Raw genomic sequence first — 18,654 nt, 5'->3', positions numbered from 1 at the left:
GTGGCAAGGGTAGAGGAAAGGGAGAAGAATCCTGGAGAGACAACCAGGTATTGGAGCATGAAGAACTTGCAACCTCTGCTCAAAGGAGTATACACACTTAATCCAGAAGCCAATAGGAAGTCAGTAAATGCTTTTAAGCAAGTGGCAAAAAATTGAGGTCACTGCACCTGGAATAAACTTACCCTGTGGTGTGGGAAGTAGATCAGAAGTGCTCATTACTAGAAACTATTGCAGTATTTCAGGTCTAAGATGATGATGACCTAGACCACGTAAGTAGCAATGGGACGAAGACATGTAGATTTATTGAAGAACTACTCAATGCACATAATGACTAAACTTGTAATACTCAGATATTTGTATACTCAAATATTCTTTAGCAAGTGTCTCCTGCAAATGCTACTTATAGCTAATTAAAATATTCATAGGAAGTGAAACATGTGCCCATATAATTTTAATTATATTTTAATTTTATTGTTTTCATATAAGGACCAATCAAAAATTATTTTGATTTTTTTTACCTGTTGAAAGAGCTTTATTTGAGATCATAATTAGTGAGTTCTTCAGAGTAACTAAAAGATGAGTAATCTGAAAATTTTTAGACGTCATACCTAAGTACAAATATAGTGTAATTATGATACAAGCTGTTATTTTCTGTTAACGTGCATGCATTTATTATGAAATAAGAAAGCCTCCTCAGCCTTACTTAGAGAAGTTAGTGAAATCTCTGCTTGAGATAAAAAATTAGGGCTGAAAACTGCCACTGCTTATATCGTTGATCTTGTATTTTAAAGCAAAATGAGTCATAGGGGAAAATAAGAAACTTCGACAGCTTAAACATAAACTAATATATTGTCTCATCTTCCTCCACATAGTTCTTTCTTTGTGGCTTTCACTCTCTTGAGTGGTTTTATTTTAGCATCCTGAAGAAGAAATTGAAAAATGTCTTTTTTTCTTAAAAGAGAGAGAAGAAAAAGATAGGTCATTTTGTCTCCCAAATCTGCGAGAGTTGTATTTATCAACATACCATATCAAAGTCTGCAGTTTCCAAATCAGACTTCTGTGAAATGTTTTATTAACATATCTAAAGTGTGCATGTCCTTTGATCTCTTTCAGTCTTTGTGCATATACTTACGTATCTAACCTTTCTACAGGTACAATAATGGGGGTGAAAAAGAAAATATAGTTCTTCTCTCAGGTGGTTTCATCTCTCAAGTACAGAGTGGATCCTGTGGGTAGGGGTATTTAAGTAGTGAATTTTCTCTTCTTTTAAGTCATTTGCACATTCATATTCATTTTCTTTCCTGGTATATTCCCTAAATACATGGGTTTTGCTGATATCCTGAAAAATTTAATTTCTCTTACTATTTTTATAGGTGTTAATACTATTATAATATTTTCCATAGGATTACAGAGAGCATTCTTTTTTTTTTTCACTGAAACATCATCAACATTCTTTCCACGTGTCTTCACTTAGGCTAAGTGATACCGAGTCACATTGCAACACCAATGGGCTCCAGGTAACGGAAGAGTGCACAAGGATGGGAAGCATTTTGCCCTAATGGATCATTGTGCAATCACAGGAAAAAGAGTCTTTTATAATAAAGCAAAATATATCCTACTATGGGACTGCATCAAGTTCATGAATAAGGAAATCAGATGTGAGTCTATTTATTTGTATGAATATATTGTACTTTCTATTTTATGGCCAAGAAGTAAAGGAGTGAATTTTTTAAACAGCTTCCCTGGGCACTCATATGCATTGGCTTCTTTACCACAGAGATGGGGGAGAAAAAAAAAAGAGGAGCAAAGTTGACTATAAGAATTACAACGAGGAAACTAGCTTAACAAACTTTATTGAATGGTAAGGTGTAAGTAAGAGCGGATCTTATTACGTTATTTAAAAAGTTTGTTGTGGCGATTTTTACTTCCGTTTGCAACTTTATGCTTCTGTGAATATCTCTCTAAACTAACCTTTCTTTCTTCTCTGAAGTAAAGGTTCCAAAATAGAAATTATTTATTATTAAATCCCTTTAAAATCTCTGAATATGAGTCATAAATGTATATTCCAATACCTCTCTCTGAAAATATTTCTCTGTCTTATCTAGATACAGTTGAAAGTATAAGAAGATAATCTGAGGAAATCAGATCATCTTGTGTTCAGTTTGTATTTTTAAAAGGTGAAATTTTTCTAAAGAATATAACTTCTTAGCATAAGAATGAGCAAGATAGTAATTTCTATTTCCTTGGACCGATAAGTTTAATATATAACTCAAGTCTTAGACTTGATTTATGGTAACACACATCAAAATACAAAAGAAACCATGTGAGGCAACCAAACTGCCTAATGACAGGTATCAGATGGGCAAATGGTGTCTAGAGGTGCCTGCATTCGAATTCTGGTTCTACTACTTACTGGCAAATGAGACCGTATATAAGTCCCTCAAGATTTCTGTGCATAAGATTACTTTCTCAGTTTTTAAAATGAGGAAAATAATATGCAGGGTAGGTTTTAAAATTAAAGTAATGCTTTTCAGTGAAGTGCCTGACTTGGTGTCCGGCACCAAAATATGTTGGTTCATCTCTTTCTTGATTGGGAAGATTATTATAAATTATCTATGAATCTCTGGAATAAGAACAACTTTTCTCAGTCTTTGAATTATCAGGCAATTAAATTATACATAAGCGGTCAATTACAATTTTATCCCTTTTAATTGAATACTTACATTTTTTTCTGAAGAGATATATAAGCTATATAGCATATTTTCTTCAAAAGTTTTCTAGCCATAAGATAAATTTTAATTATTTTAGAAACTATTAAAAGTTCATGCATGGTAAGACCAAGAGAGATAGTGTAAAGATTGTTAAATGTCAAAACATAATAAGAATAAATGAGTAAATAGGTTATAGGGGAGCAAAATTTGCCACCCTAAAATGTGTCTCTTTGGCATGAGGATTAATTTAGGCTGATTATTTTTAGAAGCAAAAGACTCAGGAAATGTTTCTTGTTATCTCCTCCTGAACTACCTAAAAGAATTTAAAGGTCCTGTTCCCAGAACAGAGCTATCATCAGTGATACCTGACAAGAATATGGACTGGGTGTGATGGGAAAACTCTGCAGGTCCTGAAGATCAGAGTTCACCCTGTGTCCCATCTTTACGTGAATTGCCTTCTTCCCTTTTGAAGTCCCAAACCACTGCCCCCAATATCCTCTTTTGTCTTTAGCTGAAGATGGTATTTAAGATGAGGGCGTTGGCCATTTTGGTGAGTTACTCAGGTTTCCTGGGTCTCTCCCATGTATACATGTTATTAAAGTTTGATTTTCTCCTGTTAATCTTTCTCATGTCAATTTAATTCTTAGACCAGCCAGAAGAATTTGGAAGGGTAGGGGGAGATTTCTTCCTCCCCAACAAGGTAAACCATAAAATAAGTGTAGTCTAACAAAGTTCTCATTTTTCCTATAATAACTAATTTTGACATATCAAATTTTATTTTCTAAGAGAGAAACACAACTACTTATCCTGGCATTCAGGAATACTTGCTCAACCTAGTTTTATTGTTTTATTACCCAATGTTCCAACTCTAATACCTGTTCTTTAGTCAGATGACTATTCCTCTGAGACATATTCCCAGCATCTTTCAAGATTGTGGCCATTTTAAAATGTAACCTTAATTTTTTGGCTCTCCTCCCATTGGCAAGTATGCTTTATGTCCCTTCCTATAATATATTAGTCAGCCATGTGATTGTGTCAACCAGTTGAGTACGGCAGAAGTGATTCTATGTGATTTGCAAGGCTGGTCATGAAAAGTCATGCAGCTTCCATCTGGTTCTCTTGAAATCTTTGCTGTGGCAAGTGATCTATTGAGAAACTCCCTCTAAGACCAATAAGCCTATGTGTGAGAAGTCCAATACAGATGGAGAAGCCATGTGTTCCAGTCAACAGTCCAAGGTGAGTAGAACTTTCAAGCCATCACATTCCATCCACCAGACATGTGAGTAAAGGAGTCTCTAGGTGATTGCAGCCCAAGGCAAGGGGCTCATCCCAAGCCCTTTGTGTCTTCCTAGCCAAGGCCTTAGACACATGGAACAGAGACAAGCTATCCCTGCTTGGCCCCCTTCTCAAGAGGTGGGCCTCTACCGTCTTGGGAGATAATTTCCCCTAAATAGTCTTACGTTTCAGCGTGGTCCAGGCCTTGTGAGCAAATGGCACTGAAAGGATGTTTGCATGACAAACTTGAAAGCTGTAGAGAATGTCTAAAAACAGGAACCTCCTGGAGGATTTAGTCTTAATGCCCTTCCTTTCTCCTTCCTAGAGATATTTGCTTATATCCAAGGGTAATGAACCTCTCGCCTGTTCCCCCCACCACAAAAAAGATTTACTTAATAAGTACATCTCTCTCTTTCTGGAGAGGAGATGGGTAGGTGTACAAGCAAGCTATACCTCCAAATCTCAGTTTTGGGTTTGGCTGTTATCATATTGCTCTGTGGGGACTGGGACTCTGGCTTGCTGCATTTTGCTATGAGTAATCAGCTATCTGTTCCTCTGATCCAGAAAGGTTTCTGTCTCCTGCCAATACACACACTCACTGTGGTTAGGCTTGTTTGTTTGCATGTAAATATAGTGAGTTTGAGGGACTTGGGAGCTGATCAAGGAAATATATGTGACCACGAGGTGGCAGTAGCATACAATAAACTTTATTTGGGTGGTGTTTTGACAGGTTTGTATGGATGTGGAGGTAGGGGTGATGGTTCTCAAGGAGACCTTCCAGAGGTCATAGCATGGGGCCCACTATCCAGAAAATAAGAAAGGCAAGGGAACTTCTGGGAGGGAACAAAATCAGAGAAGGGGTTCACTCGTCTACATGCTGTCAACTAACAGCATCATGGGGGGAGGGTCTCTGGGTCAGAGAACTCTGAGGGCAGCAGTAGCTTGGGGTCATTTATAACCCTAGGGTTTGTCTTATCTATGGCTAGCAGATTTGAAGCACAGTTTCATGGGATATTCAAAGTAGTTTCAAAATGGCTTAAAATATCTTTTACTTGGGCTGGCTTTAAAACAACTGGGTTGTAAAAATTTGAGTTTGGTACCGACAGGTTTTTGAGCAAATGGGCCCCCCACCTGCTGTGAATTAAACATAGAGCCAATATACAGGGATCATCTTTGGCTCATTTATATAACAGGTGGATAACATTTCAGACCTTCTACAGTTTCCAGCTTAATATACCCTTGACTTGAAACTGGATAGACTTGTGTCTGTTTTGACCAATAGACAACAGCAGAAGTGATGTTATGGGGCTTCTGATACTAGGCTATAAAAGGCCATCCACTTTCTCCCTTGGTCTCTTTGCTTTGCTGACACTCCCACTCTAGATCTCCCTTTCAGAGACCAGTCACTACACTGTGAGAAGCTCAGATCGAATGGAGAAGCCATGTGTAGGCTCCCTGGATGGCAGTTCCAACTGAGTCCTGATTTTGAGGCATCTCAGTCTACACAGCCAACATATGAGTGACATAGCCCACACATGATCTACTCTCAGGCATTTGAGGGTTCCAGGCTGTGGCCTCATAAATCATATAGTGAGGAACAGAGACAAGACATCTCCACTGTGCTTGGCTGAATTCTTGCTTCAGAGTCGGTAAGTAACATAAAATGGTTCTTTTTTAATCCACCAAAACGTGGTGGTGTGTTATACAGCAATAGGAAATTGGGGAAAAAAATGTAGATTAAATCCTATTTCTTTTGTGAACCTGTGCATAAGAATTTCTTCGAATGTGTTCTTGATGGTTTTTATTTTATTTATTTATTTTTAAGAATCAATTTTATTTATTTATTTATTTTTGGTTGCATTGGATCTTCGTTGCTGCATGCGGGCTTTCTCTAGTTGCATGGAGAGGGGGCTACTCTTCTTTGCAGTGCACGGGCTTCTCATTGCAGTGGCTTCTCTTGTTGTGGAGCACAGGCTCTAGGCACACGGGCTTCAGTAGTTGTGGCGCACAGGCTTAGTTACTCCGCGGCATGTGGGATCTTCCCGGACCAGGGATGGAACTCGTGTCCCCCCAATTGGCAGGTGGACTCTCAACCACTGCGCCACCAGGGAAGTCCCCCTTAATGGCTTTTAAACTTCTAAAGCATCTATGAGTGGTTTCAACAACTATTGTCTTTATTATAGTTGCTATTTTACATGTGCAAATGCAAATCTCTCTATATATATTATATATTATTAGAGGGAAGACTATAGCAAATAGTCTCCTTCGTTGAGCTGTGCCAATACTAAATTGTAAGAGTGTGATAGGTTAATTCAAATAAAAGGAAAGGATTAGATAATGCATAGAAAATACTACGTGGAAAAATGGAGAAAGTGTATATAAAAACATGACTTAACCTAGCCTTTATTAATTGAGCAATTCAGTGCTTTAAATACTATATATTTTGATAGCATCAATGCAGTTCCTTAAAACATATTAATAGCATATAAATAATACAGAATAATGAAATAAGGCCTGAGATGATGTTAAATATTGCTTCCTTTTCATGGCATAATATAGGGTTTGAAAATATATCAGTTAGTTTTTGAAAGCACAACTATTTAAAGTATTGCTGTGTTTCACAGCTAGTTAATAGCAAAAATGGATCTGTTACCACTCTCTGAACTCCAAATTCATCATTTTAATTTTTCCAACTCACATCCAGAAAATATTTCAATGCTCAAGTTATTTTGGTTACTTGATTTGCACTTAAAAATAAATGCTTCCCTGGTGGCGCAGTGTTTGAGAGTCCGCCTGCCGATGCAGGGGACGCGGGTTCGTGCCCCAGTCCGGGAAGATCCCACACGCCGTGGAGCGGCTAGGCCCGTGAGCCATGGCCACTGAGCCTGCGCGTCCGGAGCCTGTGCTCCGCAATGGGAGAGGCCACAACAGTGAGAGGCCCACGTACGGCAAAAAAAAAAAAAAAAAAAAAAAAATGCTACTTTCCTTCTTTATCAAAAGATCGAAGTTCAGATAATTGATGATACAAAATCAATTTAACATTACTAAATGTTAGAAAGAAAGTTAAATAGTAAAAGACTTCAATATACTATCAGTACTTAAGAAATAGTGTGGTTAGACTTAACTTTTCATTATTTTATAATATTCTCTTTTTGTATCTGCTCTAATATGTTTTGTTTTGATTGGTTATTTTCTCCCATATCTATTTGCACTCTGAAATTATCTTCCTTTCTATCTGGAAAATTAATGAAAAAGGTACTCATTGGTCCCTTTAAATAAATCTCCTTTGAATTCATGTTACTAAATGATGGCTCTTTTAAATAGGCCAGCCCCTTGAATTCAAATGGGAATACAGATAAATTAAGCCTTTTTCATTTAAACTCTATTGACCTGATTCTACTATAATGTATTTTTGTAAACACACATCTGTTGTTTATCATGAAAGACTAAAAGTGTATTATAATTAGAAATCTGCCAGTAATTTATTTGCTCCTTAACCACCTGCTTCATACAGGATCATATTATCTTGTGATATAATATTCTTTTATTATAAAAATAAAGTCTATCCATGAGAACATTATCCCATGTTTTAAAAATCATCTTGGTTTTAGTATGATACTTATTTTCAACCAGTGCTTTTGCATCACGTTGGCAGTAGTTTTGCAAGCAGAGACTTGTTTATTGAAAATGTTCTATTATATTAATGATGTCTTAATTATAAAACAACTATCTTGGTCAATCAGATAGCTCAGTCATTGCACTTTATTATTCCCTAACATTAAAAATATAATCTCTCAGAAACACTGTTTTATCAACTTTTCTTCACTGAAAAATTACCTTATTCCCAAACAAATGATTATGATTGTAAAATTTTTGCTCTGAGTAGAATCCACTGCTAAGTTAAAACATAAAAATGTTAATGAGTATGTTTAAAGGACTTACTCACCAGTAGGATTGGCATTACCTATTGAGTTTAGTCTTTAAGATTTAATATAAACTAAATTATAGAACAGGTAGACTGAGCACACACTTAAAATAACAATATATGTGGATCACAAATAAAGAGAAAATGATATTACAAAGATAAGAAACGTTTCAAAATTTTATATAATCTAGAATAGTGTTTTCAGGCACTGGTAAAAACCTACAGAGAGTAAATTGGTTCCTTCAAAAATTCCAATTGATACAATATTTATATCATTTACTGTATATTGCTTCCCTGACAGGTAAATTATGTATAGCTAGACAGAGATGCAAGGACATTTTTTTGAGTTCTCTTTAAAAGATACTTCGGAGATATTTGAGAAAAGACATTGGATAAATCAAAGGTTCAGAACTTTAGAATTCAAGAATTCAAATAACTAAATGCAGAGCCAAATAATTCAATTTAGATTATATTATTTTTCTATTGGATCTGTAATTTGACATGCGGAGGTGAGTGTGGAGACCAGAAAGCTTCATTCATGGGTAATGAGACGAAAGTAGTAATTAAACAAAAATAGAGCCAGAGAGTGTTTTCTAGATATGATTTCTAAGAATTATAGAATTCTGGGTTTAAAAATGTTTATTTCCCCATTGAATTAACTTGTCACATTTTGGAGAGACCATATATGTGTGCATCTATTTGGGAACTATCTATTCTGTTGCAATAAAACTTATTTCTGGGCTTCCCTGGTGGTGCAGTGGTTGAGAGTCCGCCTGCCGATGCAGGGGACACGGGTTCGTGCCCCGGTCCGGGAAAATCCCACGTGCCGCGGAGCGGCTGGGCCTGTGAGCTGTGGCCGCTGAGCCTGCGCGTCCGGAGCCTGTGTTTTGCAACGGGAGAGTCCACAACAGTGAGAGGCCCGCGTACCGCAAAACAAACAAACAAACTTATTTCTATCCTTGCACCAATAACACATTGCATTGATTAAAGTAGCTTCATATTAAATCTTGAACTCTAGTGGTGTAAGTCCTCATATATGTTATTTTTTTTCCAAATTATTTTGACTATTTTGGGTTTCTTTTACATTTCTGTATGAATTTTAGAATCAGCTAATATAATAAGGAGATTTTATACAGATTATTTTGAATACATAGATTTATTTGGGCAAAATTGACATAATACTGTTGAATCTTTTGATATATGAACAGAGCATAGCTTTTCATCTATTAGGTCTCTTTTAATTTCTCCCCCAAGATGTTGTAGTTTTCAGTGTGAAGGTCTTGAATGGTTTATGCTTTTGTAAACAGTATATTTTAATTTTCAAATTGCTTTATAAATTTAAAAATATGTAGAAATATAAGAACATAGAAACCCAATTACTTTTTTTTTTGTATTGACCTTATATCTTATGTCCTCCTACACTGACTTATAAAACATGGTAGCTCTTTTGTATCTTGTGTATAGTTATATGCATACAACCACAACACAACATCTGCAAGTAAAATAGGTTTTATTTCTCTCTTTTCAATCTTTGTTACTTTTCTTGCCTCATTGCACCAGTTAGCTCCTCCAGTAAACAACTGGATAGAAATTGTGGAAACACACATCCTTGCATTTTTCCCGATTATATGTGAAAAGGTATTCAGCCTTTCACTTTTGGGTATGACGATAACTGTGGAGTTTTCCCAAATACTGTTTATGAAATTGACTTCTTTTTAGAAGTAATTTAGAAATTTACCTCTATTTCTAGTTTTCTGAATGTTTTTTCCATGAATGTGTGTTGAATATTTTCAAAATGTTTTCTGCATCAATTAAGATGATTATATACTATTTTTCCCTAGTCCATTAATATGATGAATTATGTTGATTGATTTTTGAATTCTAAACTAATCTTGTACTCCTGGAATACATGTTCTGGTGGTCCATTACTGAAAAACAAACCACATAAACTTAGTGTAATAAAATAACCATTTTAATATGTGTATCTTTGGCTAAGGAATCAAAACATGGTGCATTGGAGATAACCTTTTCTCTAAAAGGCATAGAGAAGCCAAATCAAACTCACATTAGACTCTGACATAAGTGAAAAATAAACGTCAATTGTATAAAAAGCTGATATTTGGAGGTGGTTTGGTATAGCAGTTAACTTATTTGCGGAAAATAATGTTACCAATCCCATAGAGTTGTTGTGAGAATAAGTTAATAATTATAATGTACTTAGACAAGTGTGTGACACATGCAAAGCCCTGTCTGTATATGCATTTGTTTTATGAGATAAAGCATTAAGTGCATCCTGATTTAATTCATTATATCGTTTCCAAACACGTTCTGCTTGGAATACGTATTTCATGTCAATTGCATCATCAATTTTAGTTCCAACATATTTCTTACATGTAGCTCTTCTTTACACACTTACTGTCAAAATCCTAGAACTTCATGTAGGTCAGGATTTATCAGTCTTGGTACTATTAACATTTTGGGCCAGATAATTCACTTGCAAATGGTAGTGGTGGTCATGTGGCACGGGGGCAGGGGGGAGCCCTGTGTATCATGCGATATTTTACCACATCCCTGACCTCTACCCACTAGCAGATTTCCCAGTTGTGACAACTCAAATATGTCTTCATATATTGCCAAATGTCTTCCAGGGAGACAAAGCCACCCACAATTGAAAACCACTGGTATAGAAAGAATAGAAAATAAAAATGTTTGTTTGTTTTTATGCATGTCACACATTGTGCTGTTGCCTATAATAGAAATGGCTCTAGCAAATTTTTAAAAAATATTTATTTATTTATTGGCTGCACTGGGTCTTAGTTGTGGCATGTGGGATCTAGTTCCCTGACCAGGGATTGAACCTGGGCCCCCTACATTGGGAGTGTGGAGCCTTAACCACTGGAGCACCAGGGAAGTCCTGGCTCTAGCTAATTTAAACAGAAACGTATTTAATGCGAGGTACTTACAATTGTTGAAAGGTGGACCAGGCTCCTAGGAAATATTACTGAAACAGCACTGTAAAACTTGTACACCAGAAATCTGGTGTCTCTGTCATTACCTAAAATTAGGGAAATCAAAACCACTGCCTCAGATGCTAGTTCAAGGTCATACTATCTCAGGCTTGATCAATGGTAGCAAAGTAAATAATCCATGCTATGCCTCTTACAGCCACAAAACCAAAAGAATACATTAGGATTTCTTATATCACTGAGGAAAAAAGTACTTCAGATGTCTCCACACATGACGTAACCAGCAGAAAGAGAAGATATCTAACTCTATCTCATTCTTCTATGTCACTAAGAGAACATGACTCCCGTTGGCCTGTGCACTAGACCTGGGCAATCAGAGACACCTTACCCTCTCCCTGATCCTTGAAATGTATGTTCCACCTGCTGTGCCTTTACTAGGAGATACTTCAAGGATGCAGCTTTCAGGGGACTTCCCTGGTGGTCCAGCAGTTAAGACTCCGAGCTCCCAGTGCAGGGGGCCCAGGTTTGAACCCTGGTCAGGGAACTAGACCCCACATGCCGCGACTAAAATATACCGCACACGGCAACGAAGATCCCATGTGTTGCAACTAAGACCCAGAGCCACCAAATAAATAAATAAATATTTTTAAAAAAAAGGATGCAGCTTTGAGAGAATAATGTGTTATTGAGATCTAGACTGTATATATGACTGAACCCCGTTAGGGCTATATAAACTCTTAAGATTCTATATGAACTCTTAAGATTCTAGTGGGTATGTATGGAAATCTACCTGTCTTGCTGCCACCTAAGACAAACCTCATATATAAGTTTTATTGCTTATTAAAACTATCACCTACCCATTTGGAGTGGTCTCTTTCTTCAGTCTCTCCTTGCCCTCCATGAACAGGGGCCAGTTTCAAATTTTCCTCTGGGGAACTTCTGAGCTTATGAACCAACAATCGGCTAGCCAGCCAGGAGACCAAAGAAATGGGCCTTGGGAAAGAGGCATCTGTGGGGAAAATCCCATGTTGGCTGTTGACCTTTATGTGGGGAGGGGTGGCCCATCAGAAGCTTGTGGACTGCCACATGAGTGCGGGGACACCCCGAAAATGCCAATCGTTTAATGCATTTGTTGAGGAACTGCACAGAGCACACTCTGGGCAAAAAAGCGAAATAAATGCCTACCACAGGGGATTGGCCTCTGCTGTGAGCAGTTTGGCTGCAGGCTGAAACTCGAGTTAGAAAATTAGAAGAAAAGCTGAGGTAAAGAAAGACATGTGGTTGTTCAGCACTCTGCTAGCTTCAGGACTGCCAGACAAGACGGGAGAGCAGGATAATAAATTGGAGAGCTTAGAGTGCCATTTTGCAAAGCTAGGACGGTGCTAGCTGCTGTGGATAAAGATCCGAGTGCTTGTGACAAAGCCTGATTGGGACGCTAAGAGGTGGAACCCCTGGGAAAGGGAGGAAAGCTAAGGAGGATGTGGTGATCGACAGTGAAATGCGTGAAGACTCGCATGCCTTCTGATCTCTAATACAAAGGAAAGGAAAAGCACAGCAACAACCCCAGCCAGGGGGGCAGCTCACAATTCAAAAATGGCTCACGGGGCTTCCCTGGTGGCGCAGTGGCCGATGCAGGGGACACGGGTTCGTGCCCCGGCCCGGGAAGATCCCACTGCCGTGGAGCGGCTGGGCCCGTGAGCCATGGCCGCTGAGCCTGCGCGTCCGGAGCCTGTGCTCCGCAACGGGAGAGGCCACAACAGTGAGAGGGCCACGTACCACAAAAAAAAAAAAAAAAAAAAAGGCTCACGATGAGAGAGTATATGCCTGCTGAGCTTACTCATATAGCTGCCAAGTTCCAATAAAAGACCAGGGAAAGTATTCAGGCATGGTTAGGGCAGCTAAAAGATTGGGGGAAAGTGGCGGGGCGGGGGTGGCATTTTTCTCACCGGGCATGAGGCAGAGAAAATGAGGAAGATCACGCCCCGCTCTCCAGCAGTGCCTGCATGGAGCTCTGGGAATTCAACGTACTCTTCTCAGATAGATTGGGTTATTCTATCCCGCAGGGAGCCGTGACCCAAAGACGAGGATCTCCCTGAGCACATGGGACCCCGGAAATCTAAAGAGGAGGCATAACAAATTAGTAGGGAGTTGGGAATGAAACAGGCCATCTGTGCTCCTTCTTTGAAGGCCCTGATCAGGCCCCATTCATTGCAAGAATGAGAGACAAGGTACTCCAGTCCACTTCCAGCGCCTGATATCCATGTGGAGCCCAGGTGTAGGACAAGACATTTATGATGTAAGAAAGTCCATTGCTGATCTGGGGAAAACTGACAAATCCTGGGAACTGGTATGAGCTGGAGGAAAGATCCAAGACAGAGGGGAAACTCAAGAAGGCAAAAGTCTATCCCAATTGACTGTTAATGGGTCCAGTAAAAGTAACCCGGAAGCAAAAGTGATTTGACCTCACTGCCTCCAGGGCCCCACCTGAACCGTTAGGCTGGCAAGCCAAGGCTGTGTTGGTCGGCCTATGTTAAGACTTAAACCCAAACAGTAGTTCAGACCTGCCCCTACTACCCCAGTGCCTCACCTGCTGCAGCAGAGACCTCAGGGATACAATCCTATTCAGGTGAGTGCCTCTCACACCCCGGGAATAGGATGCAGTCCAAGACTGTCTCCAGCTGACGGCCACTGGGGGCAATCAGAGGCCCCAGTTGAGCTCACTATTCACTGCTCCCCCAGCAATAAGCAAAAGATGATGGTTCCGGCTGACATCAGAGCTGAATGTACTCTAATACATGGTAACCTGCAGAATTTTTCTGGCCTCCCCAGCAGTGTACACAGCACTCCTCCAGGTAGAACCACTCATGAAGAAACAGCATATCATGGAAAAAAATTTCCCTTCCTATCAGTGGGTGGATTGAGAATATGTTCCTTTGACCCACCTCTGCCACGGTTCATATTCCCACTTTGACTAAGTGGCTTGTCCGTTTGCAGCAGAGACATACCACATCTGCCAGCCCACTCTCTCTAGAAATAAGAGCTCTCCTGGGCCCTGCAGCACATGCAGATCCTCCAAAATCACCCTATTCCACAACAGTGGCCCCTGCAGCCTGTAGAGAGGAAATAGGGGAAATTCCCCCAGATGCCTGCTGTACAGATGGTTTAGCGGGGCAATGTGCCCACACGGACTGCAGTCACTATTTAGCCCCACCCTGACACCATGTGGATGGAAACAGGAATGAACCACAGCAGCCAGAGGGCTAGGCTCAGAGCAGTTTAGCTGGTGACTGAGCACTCATTAGTCCTGGCTGTCACCCCTTTGCACTGATAGTTGGGCTGTCCTAAGGGATTAGCCCCATGGCTTGGACAGCTGACAGCCAAGGGATGAATGACCATGCATAAGCCCTTATGAGATCATGATATACTGAAAGACATTTGGGTTTGCCTGTGCGAGCCTGAGGCAGCCTTCACTTTTCCATGACCCAGCTCATACCCCCTGGCAATTAGGAAGCTGACGCCCTAGCCCAGGTACAAGCCCTAGCAACTGACCCTTCAGTAGACACAGTAGATTGGGTGCATAGGAAGAATGCCCACTGTAGTGCTCAGATAGGATGGTGCATTGCCAAAGATGCCAGATTGCCTTTGAAATTCAGTTACTTGGTTAATGTAGTAACCACATGTCATGTATTCTAAACAGCACCCAAGGCACTGTCAAAGAAGCCTGGGGCTGTCCACTAGAGTTCCCAACTGGTGAAGAATCAGAAAATCGATTATACTGCTCCCCTCACTCTGAGTGCCCTGGTTTGTGTAGACCCTGCATCTGGCCTAACCCAAGCTTTTCCCTCTTGCTGTGCAAACCAGGCTGTTAGCATTAGGGAAGTAGAGAAACTGAGTACCGTGTACGGATATTCTCATTGGATAGACAGTGATTGGGGGGTCACATTTTAAGGGTCGCAATGTGCAAGATTGGGCAAAAACATAACATTGAGTGGTGGTTCCATCTCTCCTATAACCTGCAGGCAGCAGGGTTGGTAAAAAGGAAGAATGGAATATTAAAGCGGCGGATTAAATGACTAACAAGTAAAACCACCTTGGCCGGGTGGACTAAAGTACTACCCCAGGCTTTAATACATTTGAATTGATCAGCCAGCAGGGCCTGTTGTCCCATATGCCAGATGGGGAACCCCTACCAAGATATCTAATGTGGTGTAGGTATGCAGGTCATGATAGGTAGCCACTATCCCAAATTTCACTGTGGACCAACGTGCTATGCGGCACAGAACACAGAGCTCCATAACACCTGAAAGAGGCGTAATTTACTGGAATTTGCAATGGGACATCTCAGTGAGATGGGCTGAGTTACTTTGTACCCCTAGGTGAAAGGGGACTACTCCATTGCCCCTGGGACCCCTTTGTCCTGATGTAAGTCAGACCTGTTGAAATGCATTATACCTGGAATGGAGTAGGCACCATTGAACTAGGGGGAAAAGATGAAAGTCGTGGTCTGGCAAATCCTGTCCCCAGTTCATCTCCTCACGCCCAAGAGTGCTAACTGATATGTACGGAATACACAACCAGGTCAAGTTCCTAAAGCTGCAGCCACACTAACATCTAAGGATCAGGCCACTAGCATAACTCTAATAGAAGGGGAAAACCTTCCCATACAAGTTCTTACTAAATATCTGTCTTTTTGACCTTCGACTTTCTGCGGTTCCTGTGGTGTCTGGTCGCAGGATGGGCACCGGATGGAAACACCTGTCTACCGTGGGCTCACTTGTATGCCCAACAAAGAAATCAATCCAACTATCGTGTATGTGGGCAGCTATCCCTCTCTAACTCCCTGTCAGGATTGCCATGGTGGGTATCACCACTCCAAAGAGGGGATTAGAAGTCACCAAAGCCACTAAGTCATTAAGGGAAACCAGCTGGGACTAGTACTCTTAATTCATCTGATATTATCAATACTGATCCAGAAAGCTGCCCTGTGGCACACACTTTCAATAACACTGTGCTTGGTATTTTTTTTTTTCTGTCAATCGAGTTATACTGACAGATTATCAAACTGTTGCCTGGAAGCATCCTAAAAATACCACTGTCAGAGCCATGGATGGCTATGCTCAGACTTGGGGTAGGTTCATGTGGCTTACCCCACGTTATGGACATTTGAGCACTCGTGTACCCCTATGGTGGGAAAGGAAAAGGAACTCTAAACAGAACCAACCCACTTGTACCAGGTATATGAAATGAATATCACATAAAAAGATAGCAACTGGTGAAGGGAGGGACCATCAATATAGGGGTAGGGAATTTTTTTAAAAAGGGCTATCATGGGGTTGTATTAAATTATGTGTGTGAAACTTTTGAAAATTGTAAAGCACTAGAGAATTTAAAGAATGATTCAAGAAAAAAAAAGTAAGAAAAAAAAAAAGGATAGCAACTGGTTTGGCACTGACTTGTGTGCTGCCGAGGTATTTTTTGGGTATCCTTGACGGAGAAAACAATCGCTATGTGGAACAAATCTTTAGCTGTGGTTTCACCTACATGGTTGGGCCTCTGCACCCTGGGTTTCCCACTGTAACAAAAGTTGCCAACCTCCCTCTCCTCAAGGTCAGGTAGGCACGTTCTGTTTTCTATGATATAATCATTCGGCCGCAATCTTTGTTCCCTCTCTTGGCCTGGAGGACATTAGAGCACATAGAGAAACCCTTACTAAATTCACCCAGCAAGCCTTGAATGATAGCCAGCAAAGCCTGTCCTTACTGAACACTGAAATGTCTATAATGAGAAAATCTGTCCTCCAAAATAAGATGGCCTTGGACATCACTACTGCCTCACAAGAAAGCGACTGTGCCGTTATCCAAACAGAATGCCGTGTGTTCATACCTGATGAGTCTGCTAATGTGTCATCTTTATTAAGTCACATCAGGACACAAGTGAACACCCTGAGTGATCCGACCCCCAGCCTAGGCAACTTAATAAATCAGAGGTTCAGACCACAGGGCTCTTAGTGGAAAAACACCATTACTCATTTTAGGAATCATTACCTTAAGCTGTGTTTTTTCTTGCATGTGTCTATACTGTTGTATCTACCTCCAAGGCAGCCAGATCGCCACCAAATGAGCCACCTTCATGCTACCGAAACCCCTTACTGACCCTGCTCAGGGCACATTGTGAAAAAGAGGAACTGTGTCAAAGTGTAAGAGCTGGTCACGGTCCTGAGGTCCTGATTGAAAAAGGTCATCAAGAGGACATAACTGCAGGTTGACCCATGTGCTGTGCAATCACAGCCTTGCGAGATTAACGTGGTGCTGAGACTGACTACATCGGGACTGAATCCACGACTGAACCCCATTAAGGCCTCTAGATAAACAAGATTCTGGCGGGCATGTGAGAAGATCTTTTCTTGCAGCCACCCAAGACGAGCCTCCTATGTAAGTTCCCTGGCTTATTAAAACTACCACCTATTAATCTGGAGCGTGGTTTCCTCTTTCTTGGGTTTCTCCTTGCCCTCCGTGTATAGGGCTACTTTTAAATCCCTCCCACACCTGCCCTGGTACTCCTGGGAACCAACAACATTCCAAATGTATAGAGCTGTGTCTGCTTAGCGGAAGCTAGGTCAAAGTGGAACTGAACTAAAAACCAGTCTGGGAACTGTAGTCTTTAGTTTTATAACCTCTAGCTTGAAGAAGGACAAAGTTACAATAGAGGTGAATGACCCACTCTGCACTGTCTGCCTGTTCGGTCCATTATAATAATTCATAATAAATGCTTACTCTACAATCTGAATCTAACTATGTTTCCAGACTTGTATCTGCACTTTTCCCTTTATGGGACCTGTATTCTAGTGAAACTGCCTTTTAACTAGTCTGCACACACTCAAGAGTTTCCTGGAGCGCCTATTTCGTATCTTTGTGATTTTGTTTTTTGGTTTGATAGTTTTCTGTTACTTCATTCCACTCAGATTCTAACCAACTTAAAAATACTTACTTTTTTTTTTTTTTTTTTTGCGGTACGTGGGCCTCTCACTGTTGTGTCCTCTCCCACCGTGGAGCACAGGCTCTGGACGCGCAGGCTCAGCGGCCATGGCTCACGGGCCCAGCCGCTCTGCGGTATGTGGGATCTTCCCGGACCGGGGCACGAACCCGTGTCCCCTGCGTCGGCAAGCGGACTCTCAACCACTGCACCACCAGGGAAGCCCCAAAATACTTACTTTTAAGATAATGGATTAAATGTTATCTTATTTATCATTTCTTATTTAATTGTCCTAACAGAAAATATTGTATGACCTCAAGTTGTACAGATTGTTTATACCTCCATTAATAGAATTTATCATGTCTGCATTTCTCATGTAGATTGCATCTTCCTTATTAGTGTGAATTTCCTAAAATGCATCCTTGTATGAAAATGTGCTGAATGAATTTATAAAAATTATTAGGAACAGGCTATATTGTGGATGCATTAACTTTATTTGCCTTATAGTGTGAATACATGTATAAAAGCTAAACATTTATAAAGTAAGCAGCTCATGATACATGCTAGTGAATAATGTAATAATAATCTTTGAGTAGAACTCTTAAAACAATTCTTATTATTTAGATCCTGACTACTGCAACTGAACCAATAATCTAGAAGAGTATTAATGAAAGAAATAGGTTTTTTTTACTGTTTGATAAAAATATTTTTTAAATATTAAAAATTAAAATTTCTCAAATATTTGCATACCACCTACCAGTCATCATGAATTCTTCAGTGTGGAATTTAAGAACAAGTTTCTGCT

The sequence above is a fragment of the Orcinus orca genome, chromosome 4 (genome assembly GCF_937001465.1).
Source record: "Orcinus orca chromosome 4, mOrcOrc1.1, whole genome shotgun sequence".
Classification (NCBI taxonomy): Eukaryota; Metazoa; Chordata; class Mammalia; order Artiodactyla; family Delphinidae; genus Orcinus; species Orcinus orca.
The sequence above is the reverse complement of the archived record's forward strand: the minus strand, read 5'-3'. Positions refer to the sequence as shown.